This window comes from Symphalangus syndactylus, chromosome 4 (assembly GCF_028878055.3).
Source record: "Symphalangus syndactylus isolate Jambi chromosome 4, NHGRI_mSymSyn1-v2.1_pri, whole genome shotgun sequence".
NCBI lineage: Eukaryota > Metazoa > Chordata > Mammalia > Primates > Hylobatidae > Symphalangus > Symphalangus syndactylus.
In genome coordinates this window covers 37,700,800-37,723,828 of record NC_072426.2, presented here as the reverse complement: position 1 = coordinate 37,723,828, position 23,029 = coordinate 37,700,800, and the positions used below count along the sequence as shown (strand labels likewise).

Genomic DNA, 23,029 nt, shown 5'->3' with positions numbered 1-23,029 from the left:
ATCATACCAGCTGTGGGACCCATTTGTTTTTATTTAAATATGTCTTTTATTATTTTTAAACTTTTAATGTTACTTTGAAATATACTATACTAATACAAAAATTAACAATACTTACATGGTTGTTTTGCCAGTTAAAAAAACCGGGGTGTATTTTAATATCACTTCATATGTTGTTTGCCTTTCATTTTTCCTTAAAGTAGAGCAGTCACACATACTCACTGTTGCTCATTATAAATATTGAAACATTTCTTTTAACAAATACTATAAAAGTATCCATCAGCACTTTTTATTTGCTATTTAAGAAGCATGATATACTTTGGACTTCCACTTGTAAATGATTATAAGTACTCATGTCCTTGTAAGAGTATTCAGATTTGATCATTGTCAGCTAGTTTTCTTACATTTCTGGTAGCCAAATTTTACTTGGCTTTCAGTGAGACATCTTAAAATGTGAGAATTTTTTTTAGCTTAGAAATCTTTTCAAATTAACTTAGAGTAATTTAAATCATAGGTCGCCTTGTTGAAATTTACCCTTAGAACTCTGACCTACCTTGAAAAGAAGAGCTCTCTTCAGAAGAATGTTTTTCATATTATAAAATGACTAGGTCTCATAGGAAATGCAAGCCACCTGTATTATTTGCGTAAGAAAGAGGCACTCCAGAAGGAGAACTTTACTTCTTTTTCAAATCCTACTTAATTGAATTGTATCTTTAGCCACTTAGATAATACCTTTTGTGGACCTTTTTGTGAACCTTCATGGGTTGACCTGACATGGTACTGTTTGAAAAGAAATAGATCATTTGATAATGTTCAAGGATTAAAAGTCCTCTTGAGAAGATGCCAGTGTTTTGTAGTTTACTTAAAAACTAAACTGACAGAGATATAATATGAAAAAACATTTTTACAGTAGGGATCAGCTGAATATCCCTGTTTATGTTACATATTTCATGTCAGTTGGTCACGTAGTGGTGGACACTTTGAAAGCCTAAATAAAATGAATGCTCTTGAATTTCTTACAAACTTTTTGTCACTTGTTAAGTAAAATAATAAATAGGATTTTATGAAATCCTATAGGATTTTATGTAATTGAAAAGTGTTAAATGATAACAGTAGAAGGAAACAGCTAAATAGTGTGAGGATTTTCTATTTTGAAAATGTGATTTCTCACCCAAATAAAAATAATTTTGATAAATAATACAGTGCTTAAAAGGTTAGCCTAGGATATGGGAGAGAGGATGTTACTGTGACTAGATTTTCTAATCTTAAATATTGAAAATAAGTGAGAATGTACGAGAATTTTTTCCTGTTTTTTAATTAAGAGAAAATATTATTTGTAACTTCATGATGTAGATAGTGTAGAAATAAGACTTGCTTAAATTTAATATTAAATTTTTAACTTTGAAACATTGTTACATATTGCAGTGAGTCAACCTGAAATTCCTCTTAGGAATTTCTTAAATGTAGAAATTAACTCCTTAAAAGCCACTCCAAACCAAACATCTTGAAGTTTTTCCCTGGAGTATGTTTATTGTTATTAACAAGATGTTACATATTTTTAAAGACAGAATAAGAGAAAGGGGAAACTGATTTTGAAATGCCTGGTAATTTGTACTGTCTATGCCAAAAGCTTTGTTTTGTGTGGAAATATTAACACAAATTACCCCGTAGCCAGAAAGATTTCTCCATGTGATATAGGTAACTTAGAAACTGAGTTGATTATTAATTCCGTTTTCCGAACTTTTTTCCAGTTAAAAAAATTTTTTATAGTAAAGCAGCCGTGTTTTTAAAATGGTGGAATTTTGTTTTCATTTTCAAGTTTTTAGAACAGTACCATGAATATAAGACACTTGTATTTTATTTAATCTTCATCTACTTTGAAAGTGAGTGTGATAGTCATAAAGAAATTTATACATTGTATCCCTGTTTCCTTCCTCTTCCTCCCCTGGCTCTGTCCCTGTCACCCCTACCCAAGATACGAGTTAAATCTCATATGTTAAAGGTATCTTCTTAAAGGAATCAAATGACCTTGGATTGACTTTTTTTAAAAGAAGTAGTGGAGATTTGGACTTGACTGCAAAGTAGAGTTTTGTGTAGTACTTCTTACCGACTCTTTCTCTACTCCCTTCCTCCATGCTTCTCTCACTAAAGCTGCAGGATTTGTGTCTGTGCTTGGTGCAGGGGCGGGGGTGGGAGTGCAAGGGGTGGAGTTGAAAGACCAGATACTTCCTGATCATTTAAAATCCTGCTTAATATGAATGAGCTAGACAAAAAGTGTACATTGAAATAATAACTACTCTCTTTAATAAGAAATAATACAGTTAAAAAAGGCGGGGGTAAATATGCTCTCCAACCCAGTTTACTGTTTCAAAAGCAATTTCTCTTTTTAAGCAGACATTTTTACACACATGCATGTTTTATTACATCCCTTGTTAAAAGTAAACAGTTGGGACTTAGTATACTCAAATATGTCCTTATCACATGTAGATCTAGTTTGTTCCTTTTAAATAAACACAAATACTTTATGGTATAGATAAAAGCATTAGTTTATAATATGAAAATTAATATTAGGCATCCTGAGACTCTGTAGTGTTAATGACATTGATACATTGTATTGATGTGTGTTCCTTCGTAATTTCAGGATACTACCCAGAAAATTATCATTAGAAATTTTTTTTTCTTGGCAGACTTTCAAACCTCTGGTTGAAAGAAGTATACCCAGTTCAGTCACTGCAGTAGAATTCCTTGTAGATAAGCAACTGGATTTTTTAACTGAAGATAGTGCCTTTCAGCCCTACCAGGTAAGAAATTTTAGATTACTTTTTAAAATTAACGGTTAATTAAACTTTATTGATATTCAGACATTCTTTAAACAATGTTCTTTAAATATCATTTCATCTAACTTCTAGTTGTGCAAAGAACCCAATGAATGTGGTCAGTCGATTTTGCTTATAGGATAAATGATTTATTTATTCAATTAACAATATATACTGAGAATCTACTATGAGCCAGGCAGTGTTCTGTTGCAAGGATTACAGAATAAACAAAATAAAGTATCTGACATTCTAAATAATCATTATTAGAAAATAATTGGTTAAATATTAGTATAAATTGTCTTCAACGCTAAAGGTTAAGAATTGGGTAAATTAGTATAATTAAATGAGATTAGTGTTTATGTATACCTATCAGTTTAGCATAATAGTTCTTTTTTTAAGGGGAAATTTTTTTAGATTGTCAATAATTGAATGATTTTATTTATAAATTTCAGTTTTCCATTATTGCGATTTAAATACATTTAATTAGGAAAACATTTTCCAGTTGACTTAGATTTTAATTATGTGAAGAAACTCATCAAAAGTATTAAGCTAAATATTTTTAAGATTGTTGAAATTACCAGTTAATTTTTTCAGGTATAAGTAAAGCTCACAAAAGTTTGTGTGTGTGTGTGTGTGTGTGTGTGTGTGTGTGTGTGTATCTATATATATTTTTTTTTCCGAGATGGAGTCTCACTCTTTCACCCAGGCTGGAATGCAGTGGCGCGTTCTTGGTTCACTGCAACCTCCACCTCCTGGGTTCAAGCAGTGCTCCTGCCTCAGCCTCCAGAGCAGCTGGGATGACAGGCACACACCACCACGCCCAGCTAATTTTTGTGTTTTTAAGAGAGACAGGGTTTCACACTGTTGGCCAGACTGGTCTCGAACTCCTGACCTCAAGTGGTCTGCTCGCCTTGGCCTCCCAAAGTGCTGGGATTACAAGCGTGAGCCACCACACCCGGCCTTCATTTGTATATTCAGATTTTAGGTTGAATTAAATGTATATATTATAGATTTCTTTTTACTCAGATGTTTTAAAATAATACAGTAATTGCATGGAAAGAAAGGATGAGTGAACCAGTTTAAATTTTTTCTAATGGAGTAAAAAGTTAATACTGTTTTATTTCAGACTTGTTACTGTTTTTCAAAAATAAAATGTAGAGCTATTATTTCCATTGGAGAGAACAAGAGCTTGTGTTAATGAGCAGTGATTTGTTGTGCATGGATTTGTAATACTTAGGGAATTAGAATAGTTCTATTAGGTCCACCAAAATGAGATAGTTCATTTAGTGTAAACATTATTTCATGTTTTGAAGTCTATATAGATATACTCTTGTCTTTCCACTTGATTTTTCTTGTTTCTTCAAAGGACCTAGTTTTTTTTTGTATTGTTAGGTTTTGTTCTTTGTTTACAGTATTTATTTCATAGCAAATCCCAGTTTAATAGTGGAGGTGTTGGAGCTTTTCCCTGGGGTTTTATTTTGTTAAGTGTGAATACCATTTCATTTACTACAGACCTTATCATTTCATTTCCCCCAGTCAGTTAGAGGGAGTTAGAGTAGGTGAATCTAGGTGAAATCAAAGGAACCTTCCAAATCTTAGTGTTTTAATTCTGTGGTTGTATTATTAGCACTTTTGGAACCAAGTTTCAGCTTGGATTTGGTTTAGAGAAGTGAAATCGTTATGTAGAAATTACTTTTAAAAATAAACTCTTGCCAGGTGGCCTAAAACTCGACACGTTTTTGAAAATTACAATGATTGAAAGAATATGCTAGGGGTAGAGTGGGGGGGTACCCTAACTTTTTTTAAAACAGTTTCAGAGGTATAAGAGCTAAAGTCTTACATGGTTTGTTGAATTGTATGTTTGTCTCTGTTAGTAAGCTATTTAATCTGCTCTGCTAGTATATACACTAAGTCACCCTCTGGCCTAGAAGGATGCCATATCTTCCAGAAGTGAGGTGATCGACTTGACATTTTAACCATTGTGTTTCTGAAAAATGTGAATTCTGAGTTCAAAGAAATCAGAAGGAATTAACATGAGAGCACTTGATTTAGGATCTAGCATACCTTAGTTTTAGAATTTCTTACGAATTTTAGACTAAGTGCTGGTTTATAGCAGAGCTTTTCTATGCGCATTTTTTATAGTTAGGGTTTTTTAATAAGATCAGGTTATAAATATAAAAATATTTTCTCCCATGTGTAAATGATAGACATTTATCTTATTTTGAATGAAAGTTTACTACAGACACCTAAGATGGTTAAATTTATTTATTTAAATAAATCTTGTGAAATACAGAAATGTTCTAGAAAGACAAAAAAAAATTTAGAGTTCGTGTAATTAGAATGGCTTTATACCAGATTGATTATTTTCTAACCAGTTGTCCAAGCAGTACATTAAATTCCTTAGCTTCTTAAAATGGCAGCTGTTACTGGCATAAATTTTGTAAATAGTGCCTTGACCTATCTCAACCTTAGGGTAACCCTCTGTAAGTCAAAGGGAGTTTGGGTACACTTGAATAAGCTTTTTAATTGAGCTCATTTCTTTCTCACTGTTTAGAATTTCATGAGGCAATTTCTTAATATGGATGCTAATTATCCTTTATAAACTTTTTAAGTAGATGGGGGAAAATTCTCTTTGGAAATGGCCTTTGTGCATATTATTTTTTAGTCTAGAGTGGTAGGTACATGTAAGTTTTTAAAATTTCCACAAATCATGCTTTGCCGTGAATCTAATTAAATATTTTCAGTGGGAATTCCCAGTCTACCACCTTTCTCCTTGATTTCTCAGCATTTTATTCAGTAGCAGTATGTTTTTCTTTAGTTCCCTTTACAAGTTGCACAGCCTTATTCTTCATTAAATCAGAATGATAAACTAAGGTAGTGGTTAGGAAACAGATGAGTCAGGATTAATACAAGTCCTTTCACTTTTAAGTCATTGGTTTGAAGCCCACTCTTTTCTCTGAATGATTTGAATATATTGAATATCAGATAGCAAGTATTAAGTTAGTTAACCTGGTCGGCTTTTTTTTTTCTTCTTCTTCTTGTTTCTTCTTTCTTCTTCCTTCGTCTTCCTTCTTCTTCCTTCTTCCTTCTTTTTTCTTTCTTCTTTCTTCCTTCTTCCTTCTTCCTTCTTCCTTCTTCCTTCTTCCTCCTCCTCCTCCCCCTCCTCCATCTTCTTCTTCCTCCTCTTCTTCTTCTTCTTCTTCTTCTTCTTCTTCTTCTTCTTCTTCTTCTTCTTCCTTCTTCCTTCTTCCTTCTTCCTTCTTCTTCTTTCTTCTTCTTCTTTTTTTTTTTTTTTCTGTCGCTCAGGCTGGAGTGCTGTGGCACAATCTCAGCTCACCGCAGCCTCCGCCTCCCGGTTTCAAGAGATTCTTCCTGCCTCATCGTCCTGAGTAACTGGGATTACAGGTGTGCACCACCACTCCCGGCTAATATTTGTATTTTCAGTAGAGATGGGTTTTCACCATGTTGACCAGGCTGGTCTTGAATTCCTGACCTCAGGTGATCCACCCCGCCTCGGCCTCCAAAAGTACTGAGAATACAGTCGTGAGCCACTGTGCCCAGTACTGGTCAGCTTTTTAGGTGACATTTAGTTGGGTATTCCAGGATGCAATCATTATAGATTATAGTTTTTAGTATTTTGGAAAGAAACATGACTAAAAGGAGAAATTGAACCAACATTTTCAGAGAGTATAGTGGATATATATTAATTAGGCCACTGAAGCAACAGGCCCTGATATTGTTAAGTGTCTTTCTCCTTCCCTGTGCACACAAATAAGTTTCTACTTCCTCCTTTTAGGTTTCCTGATCATGCCTGGCTACACTTAACTTTCTTTGAAGTAGGGGGGAAGGGAAAAGGGAGAGGAAGTAGTGGGGAAATCTGCAGATTCTACTGTGTTTTTTAGCTAGCTGGGAAGAAGGAGGAGAAAATAAATTATTGCTTCTTAAAGGTACTTTTAATAGTTTTTTGTGGCCGGGCGCGGTGGCTCACGCTTGTAATCCCAGCACTCTGGGAGGCCGAGGCGGGCGGATCACGAGGTCAGGAGTTCGAGACCACAGTGAAACCCTGTCTCTACTAAAAATACAAAAAACTAGCCGGGCGTGGTGGCGGGCGCCTGTAGTCCCAGCTACTCGGAGAGGCTGAGGCAGGAGAATGGCGTGAACCCGGGAGGCAGAGCTTGCAGTGAGCCGAGATGGCGCCACTGCACTCCAGCCTGGGCGACAGAGCGAGACTCCGTCTCAAAAAAAAAAAAAAAAAAAAAAAATAGTTTTTTGTTACGCCAGGCATGGTGGCTCATGCCTGTAATCCCAGCACTTTGAGAAGCTGAGGTGGGCAGATCACGAGGTCAGGAGTTGGAGACCACCCTGGCCAACATGGTGAAACCCAGTCTCTACTAAAAATACAGAAAGAAATTAACCGGGCGTGATGGCGGGCGCCTGTAATCTCAGCTACTTGGGAGGCTGAAGCAGGAGAATCGCTTGAACCTGGGAGGCAGAGGTTGCAGTGAGCTGAGACCGTGCCACTGCACTCTAGCCTGGGCAACAGAGCGTGACTACATCTCAAAAAAAAAAAAAAAATAGTTTTTTTTTGTTGTTACTATAATCGTTGTGGTATTGTTTCTTTACTTTGGAGTATGATTATAGAAGTTCAAAAAAAACTTTCCATTAAATGTTGATAACAGTTTTGATCACATTCACATAAAAATTTTGATAATGAAATGAAATATTTAACTTTTAGCATGATTTTGAAATCATTTTATCGTGGATTTTGGCTACTGGGTGTGCACACACCTACAGTTTTCAGGTTGGGGTTGCTTCATAGAGGATGTGGAAGACATTATTTCTTACCTGAAAGTTGTACATGATTCATACCAACTAACCTGGCTTAGTCTGGCTTGTTAGTCCAGTATTTTTAGGCATCACATTCCTCTTTGCTTTTAAATGTAATAAAGAAATAAAACAAAGGTCACTAGTTAAAACCGTTAGAGATTTGATACAGAATGTGCTTGTCCAAAATTATACTGCATGTTTACCTTACAGTATATTAAAATTCATTGTAGTAATGAGGTGTTTTCCCTAAAATAAGGTAGAATCATAAATCCTAGAACTGAAGGAATGATTCCATTAGAAGTTCTGTATCCCAGCTACTCTGGAGGCTGAGGCAAGAGAATCACTTGAACCCAGGAGGCAGAGATTGCAGTGAGCCGAGATCACACCATTGCACTCCAGCCTGGGCAGTAAGAGCGAAACTCTGTCTCAAAAAAAAAAAAAAAAAAAAAAAAGTTCTGTATTATAATGAGCTGATAAAGTTTAGAGATAAGACTATTAATACTACAGTTCTATCATTGTAGAGTATAGACATTGAACTATAGTACTTTACTAAATACTAAATACAGTACTGTTGTGCTTTGAATTGCTGGTTGAAGGAAATGGGTAGAACAAACCTGAGTATTTTCTTAGTACCTGGACTAAAGATTGCTTAAAGACTTAACCAGAGAAGAGTCACACATTGTCTAGTAAATGAATGTGTCTGGACTGTGCCAGATTGTTTATTTCTGTAGTCTTTCAATGATAGTTTTTCCAGTTTGAATCCATTTTAACCCATATTTCTTTCATCATTAATCATATAAATTTATTGGCTGTGGTTTCTGAGTATCCCTAAGGTAATTGTTGCTCAACACATCTGTTTTACTAAAAATAGCTCAAACAGTTGCTTAGGGTAAGTTAGCAGTAGTTTAGGGAGTAGTGTGTACCGGAGACATGTATTTTTTTTTTCTTCTAAATTTGTGTTATTGTCCTATGGCATTTGGAATTGCTTCACAACCAGGATGGAATAATGCAAATAAGGTGAAATTTTAGCCATTAGTCAGCCAACGTGAACAATTTAACCAGTTGTTTGGACGTTACTAGACAAATGTTGTACTTTATTGAATTAAATATTTGACATAAGTGGTCCACTGACAAAGTTTGAAATCTTGTTGATAGAGGTTTGTTTATAAGCAGATTTATTTCTCAGGGTAATATGATACTGCTAATAGTTTACAGAAAGAAGTAAACAGAACTTCCTGTTACAGTGCTTTGTATGGTGGAGAAGGGACTTGCTTTTTCAAGCTTTACCTTCACTTCAGCTTATAGTACAGACAGATCACTTTAGATTATTTTAAAAATGTAACATTTCTATAGTGTGAATGGGAATTTGACCTGGTACAGTATTTATTAGTATACTTCCATAATTATTTTTGTCCTACAGTTCCTTTCAGATTTGTCATTTTCGTGGTATCATGTCACTGCCCTAGCATTACTTTTTACCAATTTCACGGCTCCCTGCTAGTTGTTTAATGATTTTTTAAAGTTGATAAAAGTCTTGTAAGTAATGATCTTTATTTTATTTTCAAGAAGTTTATAATCTGTGATAAGAACTGACATAAAAAATGACTTTCTTGAAGTAGACTGGATTTAAGAAGCCTGAAGTAAAAACTTGAGAAATACAAAGATAGGAGAAGTCAATAAAGACTGAAGTGGTTAAAGAAGTCTCATGAAAAAGATAAAACTTAATGAGTTTCACTTTAAGGGAGATGGAAGTGAAAGGATGAGGTGGGGCTGGTGGGGTGGTTGGTGGCGGCGGTGATAATGGTAATCCAGACATTTGCCAGGAGGAACAGCATAATCGGTGATGAGGAGGTATTTTAGGGGACAGTAGAATGTCAGCCTAGCTAAAGAAGAGAGTTTATGAATAGAATTAATGCTGGATACACATGGTGTGGGGTCAGATAAAAGAGGAAAAGATCACTAAGCACAGTTCTCGGGAGAGTAACAATTATCTGTGTAACAATGGCATGTTGGTTATTGTAAATATCAAAAGCAGCTAATTGATTGGGTCTTCACTAGATCCTTTTAGAGATTCATTATAGCATAATGGTTAAGAGCATGAATTTTGACATCAATTCAAGCAAACTTAGTTTCAAATCTTACCTTTGCCGTTCGCTAGCTATTTCACATTGGGAAAGTCTCAACTGCTCTGAATAAATGGTTTCCTCAACTGTAAATACTGTCTACCTCAGGGTTGTTGGGAAGATTAAATGAAATGATACATTAAAGAGTTTATAGTACAGAAACTGCTCGATAAGAGACATATTGTAAATTTCCCTTTTCATAAATGGTATCTTAAACCTTTTTGGTGGATATTTGAAACTCCTTTCTCTTCCTACCATTCACACACTCATTGACTATTTCTCTGCCACCATCTGCTGCTTACTTTTAACAATCTTTCTTACTAGTCTTCCCTAGAACTGTTAGCATTTTTTTTCTCCAGCTGGTACTAAACAAACTTTTTCAACTCTCAATATAACCCATAGACAGTGTATAATAGAACACGTTTTTGTAGTAGTGTTTTTTTCTTCTCCCACTTTTTATGGAGAATAAGTAGGTAAGATTTCATTGTGACTTCTTAAACTATTATTTTAAGAAAATGGTATTGGAAAGATGACTACAAAACTGTATTGTGGTATTATCCTTTCCAGCACACTCTTACCTTTTTTCCATAGGGAAAGTCATGTACTCTACTTGTTGCTGATAGTTATTTTTCTCTCAGAAAGTAGAAGTGATATTCAATAAGGTACAAAATTATTTTTCTTTGTTTGGCTCTGGGAAGACACTTTGTAGCTATAATACTAAGGTCTGGAAGTCCCCTAATAATTAAAGAGTTAGACTAAATAACCTTTGTAGCAGTGAGTACACTAGCTCTGTGAACTTGTTAAAGGTGAAAAAACAGCCTTTTCTGGTCAACATTAAACCAATCAAGCCCTAATTATTTTAGTGTTTAGGATAAGAGGCATTCAACTAAAGCTAGGTTTATCTTAAAAGAACTTTTCAGTTAGAGTGCCAGATGCAAATCAAATGTTCTGCAGAATTGGGAAACCAGGATCATTTGGATTAATAGTACTTACTCAGCACTTTCTATTCTCTTTTTCTTTTTCCTTTTTTCTTTTCTTTTCTTTTCTTTCTTTTTTTTTTTTTGAGATGAAGTCTCACTCTGTTACCCAGGCTAGAGTGATGTGAGCTCACTGCAACTTCCGCCTCCCTGGTTCAAGTGATTCTCCCACATCAGCCTCCTCAATAGCTGGGACTACAGGTGCGAGCCACCACGCCCAGCTTATTTTCTGTATTTTTAGTAGAGACAGGGTTTCACCAGTGTTGGCCAGGATGGTCTTGAACTCCTAACCTCAAGTAATCCTCCCACCTCAGCCTCCCAACATGTTCAGATTACAGGTGTGAGCCACTGCACCTAGCTACTCTTTTTCTGTATCTGTTTCTGGATTATATTTTGACAGGCGTCGAACACATTCCCAGTTACTCCCTGAGTTTTCATATGCATCTCCCTTTTCCATTTCACTTTGCCTTCATTTTAACATGTGATTAAAATTTAGAGGTGCCTTGTTGACATGATATCAGTAAAATGAGAACAATTGTATATACACTGTGACAAAAGGATTAAAAATACATAACTATGAACTTACTACTGGTAGATTATTGGCTTGGTAGGATGAGCATCCATGGGCGGGCATAGTCTGGGGGTGGTCTAGGAGATGAGGCCAGAACAGGAAACAGCTATTTTGTAATATTTGGCTTTATTCCATTTCAAGTCAAAAGTGACAGCTTGCAATAGTAGAGCTAAGCTGAAGCCTCGATAGTAGGATGGACAACAAGAAAAGAGGAACCAGCAGCTAAAGCAGAGTCAGTATACTTCCTTGTTTTTTAAAAATTATTTTTAATATAAAGTTGCTATATCATGTTTTAATATTCAGTAATTTTGCTCTGTATTCTATTTAAATATTCCATTACCTACCTATATGATTTTATATAGCTATAATTTCAAAAATAGTAATGAAACATGCTTATTAAGGTCCCATAAATTACCCCAGTACATATCTGTTGCTATTTAAAAAAGGAGCTCTTCATTTGTAAAAATTGGTTGCAAAACTTGATGTGTTGAAAATGTATCCTTGGAGTTTGGGAACATGTTATTTTGACTGAAATTTGGCCCAAGTGTGAGCTATTCTGCAATATTCAGATTAAAAACATTTATAAGTCACTGCAGTAGTTCTTTCCTGGTCCCAAATCTGCTATGATCATATGCTGAAAAATCTGCCAGTCTCCTTTTAAATTTTCATAGCTGCTGCTATGAATTTAAAGTATGTGAAATTATGCTTGTAGACTCTAAGCCATCACTAGTTACCATTGAGAAAGATTTTCTGGTTTCTTTCTTCCAATCAAAATAAGATCATAGGATTGATTTATTCTTTTTCTTAATTGCATAATCTTACTGAAGCATGGTCATATTATTTAAAATCTCAGAATTAGAGTTTTATTCCTCAATATGATAGTAATATTTTACTAGAATTAGAATTTAATTTTAGGAATTTGATCATTCCCAAAATATTTTCATGCGCATTATTTCCAATGTTAGCTTTATGAGGAAAATAGATTGTATTCTCTTATTTTGTGTAATGCTTTATATTAATTTATTAATCGACACAACTCTTTGAGAAGTCTAACTTACAGATGAGAAGGAAGCAAAAATAGAAACGACGTAAAGTAGATTAAATTTTAAAAGGGTGTGAATATTGTGATGATACAGTAGGCAATGTCATGGTACATCCACTTCAGGAAAGTACAGCTGAACTTTACTCAGACTGGAATTGGGAACTAGAAAGTCAAGAATTCAAGTCATATATTCCCTTTTCTCCCCTCCCCAGAATCTCCTTTTTTTGACGGGTTTATTCTACTAACTCATAGGTATTGCTTCTCATAACACTAGTTTTCATTTGACTTACGTGTGTCAGTATCAATTCACCTACCTGTCCCCGCTCCTTTACAAGACCTTTTAGATCTAATATATATGTTTTCTACTAAAATTACAGATAGATGACATAGGGGAATGAAACGTTGAAAATAAATAAATGTAAGGAAGAAAATATATGGTAGTAATTTTTTATGGTAGGCAGAGAAAGTGAGGTTTAGCTCAGCTGTGACTTGGCATCTAGGTTCACACAGCTTGTGATAGTCAAAAAAGAACCTGGGTTGGGTATGGTGGCTCACAACTGTAATCCTAGCACTTTGGAGGCTGAGGTGGGAGGATTGCTTGAGCCCAGGAATTTGAGACTGGATAACATGGGAGAACCCCTGTCTACAAAAAAATAAAATTAGCTGGGCATGGTGGTACACGTGTATAGTCCCAGCTACTGGGGAGGCTAAGGCAGGAGGATCGCTTGAGCCCAAGAGGTTGAGGCTACAGTGAGCCGTGATCTCGCCACTGCACTTGAGCCTGGGTGACAGAGGGAGACCCTATCTCATGAAAAAAGGGGGAGCTCTGCAGCATAGTGGCACACACCTGTAATCTCAGCACTTTGGGAGGCTCAGGCGGGCAGATCACTTGAGCTCAGGAGCTCGAGACCAGCCTGAGCAGCATGACAAAACTCCATCTCTACCAGTACCAAAAACAAAACCAACAAAAAAAACTTTTGCTGGGCACCTGTAGTCCCAACTACTTGGGAGGCGGGGATGGGAGGATTGCTTGAGCCCGGGAGGTCAAGGCTGCAATGAGCTGAGATCCTGCCATTGCAATCTAGCCTGGGTGACAAAGTGAGACTCTTGTCTCAAAAAAAAAAAAAAAAAAAAAGAACCCGAACTCAAAATTTTAGATTATAAGATATTATTTCTGTTACACTGCCTGCCATTGTGAGCCATCCAGTGGGAAGTGTCTCCTATTTACATATCATTCTCTTTTGTGTGGCACTTTATTTTTCTTACAGTTAATATCTTTCCTAAATAAAAGACTAAGTTTTTCCTGAATTTTATTGCCTGTACAATTTCCCCTAGATTTTGCGTACACTGGCATCAAGCTACACTCCAAATCTGTGCATTATTTTCAGATTCATTTGTTCCCTCGGCAGATAATCCATGTTAAGATGTTTTCTAGTCTCTTTTTTTTTTCAGCTGTCTAGTTTTTGTTTTGTTGTTTTTTGTTTGTTTGTTTGTTTGGTTGTGCATATGGGTATTCTGAATACCTAGACTTGCTCAAAGCTAAAATTCAAAAATAAAAGACTTTAAAATGAAGCCCTTGTCAGTCTCTTGCCAAAACAGTTGTCTAAAATTCAAGTCTTTCTAGGCTTCAGACTAAAAACAAAACAGTACTGGTCCTTAGTCATTAAATAATCTGGATTGAGGGCCATTAATTCATATATTTAAGGGCCAGCTGTGTTATATTCAGAACTACAAATACCTTCAAAGAACCTAGAATCTAATGGGGGAAACACACATAGAAAAACAAATATAAATATAAGCAAAATGTAGTAAGTAGCAGAGACCAGGGAGGACTGAGGAATTCATTCTGGTTGTAGGAGGGATGTGGAGGTATTGTTAGAATTAGAGTAGGTGACCCCTGAGTTACATCAGGATGAATATAAATTAGCTAAGCCACTAGGACATCAAGGTTGGTTAAATACATGAAGTCAAGGGAATAAGCAAAATGCCTGTTGAATGGGTTATTTACATAAACCCTAACCATACCATCTTCCTGGAAAGTTGGAGTGGTGACTACGTAGGGGAACTTTTTAACCATATTTAGTTGGATCAGCCATTGACTGGTCTCACCCTCATTGAGCAGAGGAATAATGAGCATTTGTTGAAAAGAAACCAACAGTGAAAATTAAAATTTTAACCATATAAGTTTACAATTCAGTGGCATTAAGTGCATTCACAATATTGTGCGATGATTACCACTATCCATTTCCAGAACTTTTTCATCATCCCAAACAGAAACTCTGTATTCATGAAACAGTAACTTCTCACTTCCCAATTCTGCCTTCCCTTAACCCCTGTTAAGCCTTCTGTTTTACTTTGTCTATGAATTTGCATATTTTAGGTACCACACATAAGTGGAATCATGTAATGTTCATGCTTTTGTAACTGGCTTGTCTCACCATGTCTTCAGGTTTCATCCATGTTGTAGCATGTGTTAGAATTTATTTTTTTATGACAGAATAATATTCCATTGTATGTATAAACCCCATTTTTTAATCCATTCCTCTGTCGATGGATATTTGGGTTCTTTCCAACCTTTGACTATTGTGTGAATAATGCTGCTATAAACAGCGGTGTACAAATATCTGAGTTCTTCCTTAATGTTGTTTTGGTTACATACCTAGGAGTAGATTGCTGGGTCATACAGTAATTCCATGTTCAGTTTTTTGAGGAACAGCCAAACTTTTCCACAGTGGAAAACCATCTTTTGTTCCCACCAACACCACACAGTGATTCCAGTTTCTTCCACGGCTGCACCAATACTTGTTATTTCTCATTTTCTTGATAATAGCCATGCTAATGGGCGTAAAGTGGTATCTCTTTGTGGTTTTGATTTGCATTTCCCTAATGATTAGTAATGTTGAGCATCATTTTATGGGCTTTTTGGTTATAAGTGTATCTTTGGAGAAATATCCATTCAAGTCCTTTTCCCATTTTATCATTTGGTTGGTTTTTTGTTTTGTTTTGTTTTGTTTTGTTTTGTTTTTTTTTGGTGAGTTGGAGTTCTGTATATATTCTGGATTTCAATCTCTTATCAGGAATATGCTTTGGAAGTATTTTCTCCCATTCTGTGGGTGGTCCTTGTCTCTCTTTTCATAGTGTTCTTTAACATACAAATGTTTTTTATGTCAAGTCTAATTTATCTATCTTGGTTGTCTGTGCTTTTGGTGTTATATCTAAGAAATTACTGCCAAATCCAGTGTCATGAAGATTTTCCCTTGTATTTTTTTTTTTCAAACAGTTTTAGAGTTTTTGCATTTTCTTTTAGGCCTTTGATCCATTTTGAAGTTTGGTTTTGTTTTGTCTTTGAGACAAAGTCTTGCTCTGTCGCCCAGGCTGCAGTGCAGTGGCGTGATCTCGGCTCACTGCAGTCTCTGCCTCCTGGGTTCAAGCGATTCTCCTGCCTCAGACTCCCAAGTAGCTGGGATTACAGGCTCCTGCCACCATGCCCTGCTAATTTTTTTGTATTTTTAGTAGAGATGGAGTTTTACCATGTTGGCCAGGCTGGGCTCGAACTCCTGACCTCAGGTGATCCACTCGCCTCAGCCTCCCAAAGTGCTGGGATTACAGGCATGAACCACCGCGCCTGGTGCAGTATTACACCATATTTTTAAAAAATGAGGCCGGGCGCGGTGGCTCACGCCTGTAATCCCAGCATTTGGGGAGGCTGAAGTGGGCAGATCACCTGAGTTCAGGAGTTCAAAATCAGCCTGTCCAACATGGTGAAACCCCATCTCTACTAAAAATACAAAAAAATTAGCTGGGCATGGTGGTGGGCGCCTGTAATCCCAGCTACTCGGGAGTCTGAGGCAGGAGAATCGCTTGAGCCTGGGAGGCAGAGGTTGCAGTGAGCCGAGATCGTGCCACTGCACTACAGCCTGGGCGACAGAGCAAGACTTCGTCTTAAAGAAAAAAAAAAAAAAGGTGTAATATAAAGGTCCAGTTTCATTGTTTTGCATGTGAATATCCAGTTTCCCCAGCACCACTTTTTGAAAAGTTGTCCTTTCCACATTGAGTGCTCTTCCCACCCTTGAAATCAGTTGACCATTTGTGTAACAGTTTATTTCTGTGCTCTCTTCTGGTCCCTTGGTCTATATATCTGTCCTTATGCAAGTATCACACTGTTTTGATTACTTCCGATACCTTTTTCCCCCCACTTTTCTACAGCTGAATAATTTGTTCAAATGATTGCTCACCCTAAGATAAATCATTAAAGTGTACTATTCTGTTTTGGTGAAATTTACTGAAATACCAGATCAATGTCTTGAGTATAACTCCTGCCTTGTAAATTATTAGGCATGAGACCTCCCTTGTAGGGAACATATGTTTTTAAGATTCAAGGAAAAAGATCCTGTGATTGCTGAGCTATAACATATAGGCATTCATTTATTGCTATGTGCCAGTCACTTTGCTCTAAATGTGAACTCAAAGACAGATAAAATACTTGATTCTCTTTCAGGTCATAAATATAATTACAGCAACATGCCAGAAGTTCTGAAATAGAGCTGTATGCATAGTATTTTGTAGTATAGAATCAGCTGATGGGGGAATATCTTATGGTTGCCTGTTTCTTTTTCTTTATTTCTCAGCAAGACTAGGGTTCTGTAGTAGTGTTTCTCAGTAGAGTGCTGTATTAGGGTTCTCCTCATACAGAACCAGTATGGAGTGTGGCAGATGGGGTTGTATATATGTTTGTGTATAGAATTGAGAAAGAGGAGATTTTTATTGATTGGCTCTTGGAATTGTGGGGACTAACAAGTCCAAATTCCACATGGTAGACCAGCAGGCTAGTAGTTCAGGCAAGACTTGATGCTGCAGTCTTGAGTCTGAAAGGCAGTATGAAGGCAGAATCCATTTTTCCTTGAGAGACCTTAGTCTTTTTTCTTAAGGCCTTCAACTGATTGGATTAAACCTATCCATGTGTTAGGGGTAATCTACTTTACTCAGAGTCCACTGGTTTAAATGGTAATCACATCTAAAAATACTTCCAGAGCAACATCTAGAATGATGTTTGACCAGACCACTAGGCAACATTTCCTAGTCAAGTTGACACTTAAAATTAACAGTCATGGCTGTTATTCATATTTGACTCCTAGTTTTGTCATGCATTTGTAGCATGGTGGGAATCTGTACCTCTGACTTAGGAAATAAAATGCCTTTGGCACGTTCTCCCAGTCATTAATGGATATCCCTGAGCCATTTCCCATCCCCTTTCAGCCTTTATTTAGAGCCATTGGGATATAGATTAAGACAACTGGGAAAGTGGGAGCCTTTATTTATTTTCTTTGAGACGGAGTCTTGCTCTGTCACCCCAGGCTGGAGTGCAGTGGCACGATCTTGTCTCACTGCATCCTCCACCACCTGGGTTCAAACAATTCTTCTGCTTCAGCCTCCCGAGTAGTTGGGATTACAGGCGCGTGCCACCACACCCGGCTAATTTTTGTATTTTTAGTAGAGGCTGGGTTTTACCATGTTGGCCAGGCTGGTCTCGAACTCCTGACCTTGTGATCCGCCCACCTCGGCCACCCAAGTAGAAGCCTTTAAAACAATCTTGCGAAGTTGACTGAGAAGTGGGCAACAGACAGCAAAGTATTTAGGTGGCATACCAGGTGCTTTCAGCATCCTAAATATGAGAAGGTATAGTATCTGTCTTTCCTTTCTGAATGGTTATAATGGTTCTGCTTCCTCCTGAGTCTTTAGATACTATGGTGTTTTCTTCTGGCTGTCCACAATCTCCTTTCAATCCAGTCTAATTCTAGATCAGATTCTTCTAATTGCTTCTTCAAATTCCTTCACTCAAGTATTCTTAGCTGTCTAGACCTAGTTATTTAATAAAAGTTATTAATTATAAATGAGGAATCTTTCTGTCACATTTGCACTTAAATAGGAATACTGATATATTCCAATGTATGTGTCAGTTGTGTAAAGTAATAAGATATTTTTAAAATAAATGCAATGCACAGTAAAAAAAAATCACAATAACAACAAAAATACCAAGTGGTTTTTCAGATACTCTTTGCCTGAGAGTCCAGTACAATATATGGAACTAATTCCCAATTGACAGCCCTTTTCCCATTTGCTGTTTATGGAATAGCCATTTTTGTAAATGTTGAATTCTGTATAACAAGGATGAATCAACAACTAGATATATGAGGTCTCTTTGTATATGTAAAGTCTTCAAGCTAAAAGGCCCAAAACATCCAGTGTGTGAACTTCAAAAACTCAATACCCAGGCTAGTTGTGGTGGCTCATGCCTAGGCTGGTTATGGTGGCTTATGCTTGTAATCCCAGTGCTTTGGGAGGCTGAGACAGGAGGATCACTTTAGGCTAGGAATTTGATATTAGCCTGGGCAACATAGCGAGACCCTGTCTCTAAAAATAAAAATTTAGCCACATGTGGTGGCATGCACCTGTAGTCCCGGCTACTCCGGAGGCTGAGGTGGGAGGATTGCTTGAGCCCAGGAGATTAAGGGTGCAGTGAGCTATGATTGTGCCACTGCACTCAAGCCAGGGTAACGGAGTGAGATACTCTCCCTTAAAAGCAAAAGTACCATACCTAATCCACCACCAAAGGATGAGTTTGCCTTTCTCTTGTCTCACATCCATATCGTTTTTCAGGGTCGTTAAGTTCCATCACATATTAACAGTTCCTTCCAGTGTTTAACAAAACCTAGTGTTAAGAATTTTTCTTAATATTTATTGCATATATATCAGTCAGGAAATTTTACATCAGTTAGTAGCATCTGCTTGGCATGTTAGTGTTGGGAAGCATTGTGAGGCTTTACCCTGGCTAAGTAAGAGTGTGCAGTTAGTGATACCCACTGCCAGCACTATAAATGAGTGTTGAACTGCTGATTTGTTTTTATTAGTCTTGATCACTTCCAAGGTATCTTTTCCTCATTTTGTCTTATCTATAAATATATGTACTTATCTGTATTTATATTTAAAAATTTTTTTGGCTTGGTGCAGTGACTCAAGCCTATAATCCTACCACTTTAGGAGCCAAAGCAGGAGGATCACTTGAGGCCAAGAGTTCAAGACTAGCCTGGGCAACATAGCAAGACCCTGTTTCTACAAAAAATAAAATCAGCGAGGCATGGCTAATTTTGATGTGTGGCTGTAGTCTCAGCTACTTGGAAAACTGAGACAGGAGGATCACTTGAGCTCCAGGAGTTGAAGGGGCCGTAGTGAGCTATGATTATGCGACTGCACACTAGCCTGGGTGACAGAGGGAAACTCTGTCTCTTAAAAAAAAAAAAAAAATTATCGATACATAATAGATGTACATGTATTGGGGGGACATGTGATAATTTAATACATTTATATAATTTCTGAAGATCAAATCATTGTAATTGGGATGTCCAACACCTTAAATATTTGTCTTTTCTTTTTCTTTTTTTTTTTTTTTTTTTTTTAAGATGGAGTCTCACTCTGTAGCCCAGGCTAGAATGCAGTGGTGCAGTCTTGGCTCAATGCGACCTCCGCCTCCCGGATTAAAGCAATTCTCCTGCCTCAGCCTCCTGAGTAGTTGGGACTACAGGCACACGCCACCACGCCTGGCTAATTTTTGTATTTTTTAGTAGAGACGGGGTTTCACCTTATTGGACAGGCTGGTCTGGAACTCCTGACCTTGTGATCTGCCCGCCTCGGCCTCCCAAAGTGCTGGGATTACAGGCATGAGTCACTGTGCCTGGCCCAATATTTATCTTTTCTTTATGCCATAAACAAATTATTCTCTTCCACCTATTTGGAAATACACAATAGATTGTTGTGCTGTATAGTCACCCTACTGATCTATAAACCATAGGTCTTATTTATTCTATTGAATTGTATATTTGTATCCATTAATCAAACTCTCTTCATCCTCCCTCCCCCAACCCTAACAGGTCTCTGGTAACCACCAATCTACTATCTATCTTTAAGTATCCGCTTTTTGTTGTTGTTTTGTTTTTTTCTTGAGACAGAGTCTCACTGTGTCACCCAGGCTGGAGTGCAATGATGCAACCTCACCTGACTGCAACCTCCACCTCCCAGGTTCAAGCGATTCTCCTGCCTCAGCCTTCTGAGTAGCTGGGATTACAGGCGCCTACAACCACGTCCAGCTAATTTTTGTATTTTTAGTAGAGACAGGGTTGTATCATGTTGGTCAGTCTGGTCTTGAACTCCTGACCTCAGGTGATCCACCCGCCTTGGCCTCCCAAAGTGCTGGGATTACAGGCGTGAGCCACCACGCCTGGCCAAGCATCCACTTGTTAACCTCCCACATATCAGTGACAACATGTGATATTTGTCTTCCCGTCCTTTGCTTATTTCATTTAACATAACCTCCACTTCCATCCATGTTGTGGCACATAACAAGTTTTCATTCTTTTTATGGCCAGAACAATATTCATTATGTATGTATACCACATTTCCTATATCATTCGTCCATTGATGAGCACTTAGGTGGAGTCCATATTTTGGCTATTGTGTATAGTGCTGCAGTAAAGTAGAAATGCAGCTATCTCTTTGATATATTGATTTTATTTCTTTTGGATATATATCCAGTAGTGGAACTGCTGGATCATAGTTATATTTTTAGTTTTTTGAGTAGTTTCCATGTTGTTTTTCATAATAACACTGCTAATTTACATTTCCACCAACAGTGTACGGGTTCCCCTTTCCCCACATATTTAACAGTGTCCATCATTATTCCCTGTCAATTATTTATTTATTTATTTATTTATTGAGATGAGGTCTCGCTCTGTTGCCCAGGCTGGGGTACAGTGGCACAATCTGAGCTCACTGCAACCTCCGCCTCCCAGATTCAAGTGATTCTCCTGCCTCAGCTTCCGGAGTAGCTGGGTTTACAGGCACCTGCCACCAGTCCAGCTAATTTTTGTATTTTTAGCAGAGACAGGGTTTCACCATGTTGGTTGCTTTTTCTTTGGGGTTCGGAAAACTTCCCTGTGTTAGCAACTTGACCACCATGTTGGTCAGGCTGGTCTCGATCTCCTGACCTTGTGATCTGCCTGCCTCGGCCTCCCAAAGTGCTGGGATTACAGGTGTGAACCACTGCGCCTGGCCTTCTGCTAAATATTTTAATAAAAATGTTTAATCGTGGTAAAATATACTCCTGCTTCAGCCTCCCGAGCGGCTGGGATTACAGGCGCCCGCCACCACACCCAGCTAATTTCTGTATTTTTAGTAGAGACAGGGTTTCACCGTGTTGGCCAGGCTGGTCTCAGACTCCTGATCTTAAGTGATGCACTATCTCGGCTTCCCACTGTGCTAGGATTACAGTCGTGAGCCACTGTACCAGGCCTACAGTTTCCTTTTTTTGTTGCATCTGGATAATGCTGGCCTCAAGGAATGAGTTTGGAAGTATTCCCTCCTCTTCGTTGTTTTTGTTTTGTTTTGTTTTGTTTTAAGCATTTGAGTATGATTCATATAGAATTCAGTAGTAAAGTCATTAGATCCTGGACTTTTCTTTGGAAAAGAAATGGGAAAAGTTGGAAGGTTTTTGTTTCTTTTTTTTTTCTTTTTTTTTTTTTTTTTTGGCAATGTCTCGCTCTGTTACCCAGGCTGGTGTGTGGTGGCTCAGTCTTGGCTCACTGCAGTCTTCACCTCTCTGGCCCACGCGATTCTCCTGCCTCAGCCTCCAAGTAGCTGGGACTACAGGCGTGCACAACCATGCTAGGCTACATTTTGTATGTTTTGTAGAGGCAGGGTTTCACCATGTTGGCCAGGCTGGTCTCGAACTCCTGGGCTCAAGTGATCCACCTCCTTTAGCCTTTCAAAGTGTTGGGATTACAGGTTTGAGCCACCACACCTGGCTGGGAGATTTTTTATTAAGGCTTTGATTCCATTGTTTGTTACTGGTTTGTTGAGGTTTTCTATTTTTTCCTGGTTCAATTTTGGTAGGTTGTGTGTCCACGAATTTATCCATTTTTCTGGGTTTTTCAATTTGTTAGCTTGTATAGTTGTTGATAATAGTCTCTAATGAGTCTTTGTATTTCTGAGGTCTCAGCTATATCTTTTTTTTTCCATTTCTAATTTATTTGGGTCTTCTCCTTTTTTTTTCCTCAGTCTAGCTAAATGTTTGTTGATTTTATCTATCTTTTCAAAATCCAGCTTTTCGTGTTTTTAAAATTTTCTTCTGTTTTCTTTTGTTTGTTTTTGTTTTTGCTTTTTTGTCTCAGTTTATTTCCATTCTCACTTTTATTATGTCCCTCTTACTACTAATTTTGGATTTGGTTTGTTCTTGCTTTTGTAGTTCCTTGGAGTGCATTGTTGGATGTGTATTTGAAGTCTACTTTTTTAATATAGATGTTTATTGCTGTAAACTTTCGTCTTAGTATTGCTTTTGCCATATCCCATAGATTTTGTGTTTGGTTTTCATTTCTTTCAAGAAATTAAAATTTATTTAAGTTTCTTTATTGACCTATTGGTTGTTCAGGAGCATGTTGTTTAATTTCCATGTATTTGTGTGTTTTCAGAGGTTTCTCTTGTTACTGATTTCTAGGTTTATTGTGGTCAGAAAAGATAGTTTGACATATGATTTTTGCTTTTTTGAATTTGTTGAGACTTGTTTTGTGGCCTTATATTGTCTGTGTATTTGATTTTACCAATAGCTTTTATATTTTCAAATATTTTCT

The 23,029-nt window shown here is 37.2% G+C and overlaps 1 protein-coding gene across 4 annotated transcripts in view; it reads left to right on the top strand.

Annotated features, from left to right (window-relative positions):
- JMJD1C (jumonji domain containing 1C) overlaps window positions 1–23,029 on the top strand; it is a 369,469-nt gene that overhangs the window by 266,489 nt on the left and 79,951 nt on the right. For all 4 annotated transcript variants that reach the window (XM_055274441.2, XM_063637907.1, XM_063637905.1 and 1 more), the window contains one exon: window positions 2,685–2,798. The gene's annotated coding sequence lies outside the window, so the exon portion shown is untranslated. The remainder of the gene's footprint in view (window positions 1–2,684; window positions 2,799–23,029) is intronic.